This window comes from Pteropus alecto, unplaced genomic scaffold, assembly GCF_000325575.1.
Source record: "Pteropus alecto unplaced genomic scaffold, ASM32557v1 scaffold164, whole genome shotgun sequence".
Taxonomy (NCBI): domain Eukaryota; kingdom Metazoa; phylum Chordata; class Mammalia; order Chiroptera; family Pteropodidae; genus Pteropus; species Pteropus alecto.
Genome location: NW_006439568.1, coordinates 25,495,349 through 25,500,232, shown reverse-complemented (window position 1 = coordinate 25,500,232; position 4,884 = coordinate 25,495,349). Strand labels below are relative to the sequence as shown.

The 4,884-nt window shown below is 38.9% G+C and overlaps 1 pseudogene; it reads left to right on the top strand.

Annotated features, from left to right (window-relative positions):
* Window positions 1-3,376: 3,376 nt before the first annotated feature.
* Window positions 3,377-4,630, top strand: LOC102898597 (annotated as a pseudogene).
* Window positions 4,631-4,884: the final 254 nt, after the last annotated feature.

The following is a 4,884-nucleotide window of genomic DNA, read 5'->3' as shown; positions in this document are numbered from 1 at the left end:
AGGTAGTAAATCTAGAAGTCAATGGAACAGCTATCAAAATTCAAAACATTTCTGTATGTGTGCATATGTGTGAATCTCTGATATGCTGATAAATTTCTTAAATTTATTCCCTCTTAAGGAAAGGGACCAGAATAATTAAGAACAAAATAAGGACATTTGTTCTATCTAATATTGAGCCTTCATATAAAGTTATATTTATGTAATTATAAAATTATATTTATGATTTTAGTGTTATTTTTATTGTTATAAAGTTATGAATGTGTGAATGAAGTGTGTTTGGGGTGTGAAAATAGACATACCAAAGGACTAGAACATAAAATCCAGAAAAAGACTTTAAATATTTGGATTTAATATTTGGATCTGTGCAAATTAGTTATAGAAAAAGGAAAAAATATTAAACTATATTCTTACCACATGTAGTGTATAAAAAAAATTTTAGGTCTAATAAATGGTGTACCTAAGATCTAAATGTGAAGAGTAAAATTTTTTAACTTGTAAAAAAATGAAATGTTTTTATAACCTTAGGGTCATATGAGAAAAAATTTTCAATTAAAATTTCGAACTTCTCTTTGACAAAAGGCACCATAAGCAAATGAAGGACAAGTTATAGTTTGGAAAAAAAGTATTTGCAACAAAGAATTACTTCTAGATAGTTGGAGATGGGGGTGGAGAGTAGGACTGAAAAATGTAGAGGTGAGATGATTATGAAAAGAGCTAAGTAAAAAACAATTCCAATTTTCTTATTAAGTCAATTCAGATTTGTTCCTCCCAAATCTTTCTATTGTAAAATTCGTTGTATGATAATATCACTGATTTTTTATAAGTCTGTTTTCCCCACTAGATTGCGCTTTTTTTTAATCCAAGACTCAAGGATTTAAATCCACAGCCTCAATAATAAAGTGGCTACAGAACAGTTCTGGAGGCTGAGTTTCTACGTGGCTCAACCACTTCTGGCTGTCAGAACATGGGCATGTTCTTTCATTTTCCTGGCTCCAGTATGCTCACTTTGTACAATGATGGAAATAATAATAATAGAGGCTGCCTCAACGGTCATTATCAATATCAGATGAGCTCATACACATAAAGCATTTAGAACAATGCCTGCCCTGTGGCAAGAACTACACAAACAATTGTTGAGTGAATTAGCCATATGCGCAATATGAGCAAACTTTCCTTTTTGTCTCCCCAAAGGAACTTAAACTACATCATTTCAATTGCATTTCACCCATAGCTCAAAACAAATAAGTACCTAAATAATGTGTCTTTTCTTTCTCTCATTCCAGAAATTACCAAAGATGACAAAGATGATATAAGCAAGGCTTTTCAGAATTTTAGGGAGAAATGGTAAACAGTAGGAATGGTACCTGGATTCAAACAAATTGAGAGTTTAAGGACACATTACTCTAGATTGCCAAGGCCACCCAAGACTTCTGACTTCAAAGGCATGGAGTAGGGTCCAACTACAAGTTAGAGGAGAGTCCATAAAAGACCACCCTCACTTATGACATCAATGAAGTTCAAGTGCTTACCACCCTGAGATTCCATAGTTCACTAGAAATACTCATAAACTCAATGAAAGCTATTATATACAGTTACATTTGTTGCAGGGAAAGAATATATCAAATCAACCAGAGGAAGAGATGTATAGAGTAGGATCTAAGAGAGCCCCAAACTTGAAGCTTCCATTGTTTTCAGGATGTGTTATCCTCCCAGCATTGACATGTGACAATATGCAAAGAGTATTGATACTCTGGGAAGCTCATCTAAGCTTCTGTGTCCAGAAATGTATTGAGGCTTCATTACATGGACTTGACCGATTGATTGCTTGATTGCCCACATGGATGAACTCAGTCTTTAAGTCCACTGATACCAAATGACCCAAAGCCTCCACCATACATCATAAGATTAGTCTTTCTGGTGTGGCCAGCCCTCATCCTAAGACTATTAGGTGTGGCCAGCTGAAAGAGGAGGAGAAAGTGGTAGAGGAAGATGGATGAGAGGAGAGGATAGAGAGAAGAGGACAGAACAGGAAGCTTTTCTTTGAAAAGTGATTAATTTCCTAAGCTCAAGACCATTACTCAGTAACAACTGCCATTTGTCTTGCCCTCCACATTAGTCAGAGTTTGTATGCTTCTTAAACTTTACAATCACCCTATAAGATCTTCAGAACTTTGTAGATAAGGAAGCTGAGAGTCAAGAACGCTAAGTAAATGAGCCTAAGTCCCCTAGGAAAGGAAAAAGACATGCAGGGACTGGAAACCAAGTGTTCTGGCCCCACATTCCTGTTCTTTCCAATACAATTTATAGATTCTGTTTCTCACACTTAGATCAGTGTTCTTCATTGTACTCCAACTTGCAAATGTTACACTTTTCCTAAAGTGCTCAGAACAGTAACTTTTCTACTCTATTTGTTAAATTCTTAGGCTTCTCATGAAGTTTTTTGATAAATTAAAGAGATACATATCAATAACTTTGGAACCCAGAAACAATAATCTTGTTCTAAATTTATTGTCAAAGGGATATGCAAATTTTTGTTTTGTTCTGGAGTTTTGTCATAATAAAGTAGTCATTTGTTTCATAGACTTCCTTCCCAATCCTCCTCCTTTGTTTCCCCCACTCTACCATCATTAGTCTCAACTGATGAAATGTATCAAACAGCAAACGAAAGGATATCCCTGACAGACCTCACTGCATGGAAACTAAGGGTTAATGGGCTTGGGCATCATGGTGGACTTAGTGAGAGGCAGGGTAGACTGGTGAGAGGCAAATACAAGACATTTTGACTCCACTTTAGTCTCTGCCCTGTATCTAATTCCTATGATTGTGCTTTTTACCCATTCCTTCAATAAAACTTTAACAACCAGCCAGCACTTCATTTAATTCTTATAAAACATTACTAGAAAAAAAATAATTAACACAGAATAAAACTAACAATGGCGAAAACTATGATAAATTTTGTTACAGATGAAAAATTGAACAATTAAAGGGGGAAATAGATTTGGTAGAAATAAAAACAAAATCACCTACCCTGAACGCACCAATCCCATCTGATCTCAGAAGCTAATCAGGGCCCGGCCTGGTTAGTACTTGGATGGGAGACCACCTAGGAAGACCAGGTGTTGTAGGTGTAAAAAAAAAAAAATGGCAGTATCTAAAATTACAAAATTTAAAATGCTTATTAGCTGAAAGTGAATGGAAGAATAAAATCTTTACATTTATAGAATTTGACCTGAGAAATTAGCTTGATAGAAAAAAAAAGTTTTCAAAAGAAAACTCATAATCACAAAATACACAAGTAGGTAAAAGCTGAGTCAAAATAAATGAATCAGGTGGCTCGAACCTGAGTGTTGGCCTCTGATCTTCCTCCCTAGACAATATGAGCTTCAGCACCTGCTCCAGCTACTCCACCAGCTACCAGACCCTGGGCTCCATGCAGTCGTCCAGTCACTGGCCAGCGTGTACGCAGGTGCAGGGGGCTTGGGCTCCTGGATCGCTGTATCCCACTCTACCAGCGTCCCCGGTGGCTGGGGTTCCAGGACCCTGGCTGCGGGAACGGCTGGGGGCCTAGCTGGCATAGGGGGCAGCCAGACCGAGAAGGAGAATATGCAATGCCTGAATGACTGCATGGCCTCCTAGCTGGAGAGGGTGAGGCTGATAATTGGAGACTGGAGAGCAAAATCCTGGAACACCTGAAGAAGAAGGGACCTCAGGTCAGAGACTGGCGATATTACTTTAAGATCATTGAGGATCTGAGGGCTCAGATCTTTGCAAGTACTATGGACAATGCCCACATCATTCTACAGATTGCTGCTGATGACTTCAGTGTCAAGTATGAGACAGAGCTGACCATATGTCAGTCTGTGGAGAATGACATCAATGGGCTCCAAAAGGTCATCGATGACAGCAATATCACTGGACTGCAGCTGGAGACAGAGATTGAGGCTCTCAAGGAGGAGCTGCTTTTCACGAAGAAGAACCACAAAGAGGAAGTAAATGGTCTACAAAACCAGATTGCCAACTCTGGGTTGACCATGGAGTTGGACTTAAATCTCTGGACTTCAGCAACATCATGGCAGAAATCTGGGCCCAGTAGACAAGCTGGCTTGGAGGAACAGAGAAGAGCTAGACAAGTATTGATCCCAACAGATTGAGGAGAGCAGCACTGTAGTCACCTGGCAGACCACTGAGATAGGAGCTGCTGAGATGACACTCACAGAGCTGAGATGTACAGTCCAGTCCTTGGAGATCGACCTGAATTCAATGAAAAATCTGAAGGCCAGCTTGGAAAACAGCCTGACAGATGTGGAGGCACTATGCCATGCAGATGGAACAGCTCAACGGGATCCTTCTTGCTGCACCTGGAATCAGAGCTGGCCCAGAAGGACAGCACCAGACCTGGGCAGAAGGGCAGCACCAGACCTAGGAGTAAGAGGCTCTGCTGAACATCAAGGTCAAGCTGGAGGCTAAGATCGCCACCTACCACCACCTGCTATAAGAGGGGAAGGACTTCGATCTTGGCGACGCCCTGAATAGCAACTCCATGCAATCCGTACAAAAGACCATCACGCGCAGATTTGTGGATGGCAAAGTTCTGTCTGAGATCAATGACATCAAAATTCTGAGGCGTTAAGGCAACAAAAGTGGGGCACCCTTTGGGAGGGGCAGGAGGCCAATAAAAATTTCAGAGATCATTGAACATCAAAAATAAAAGAAAATTTAAAGAAAATGAATCAAATCAGAAAATTAATTGATCCTAATGATAATCTTTTTATTCAAATAAAAATAAAAAATAAAAATGGTTTAACTATTTTATGGAAATATTATTAAAAAATTGAATTGATTTAATGAAAATTGATCTTAGAAAGCTTTTCAATAAAAACCTAT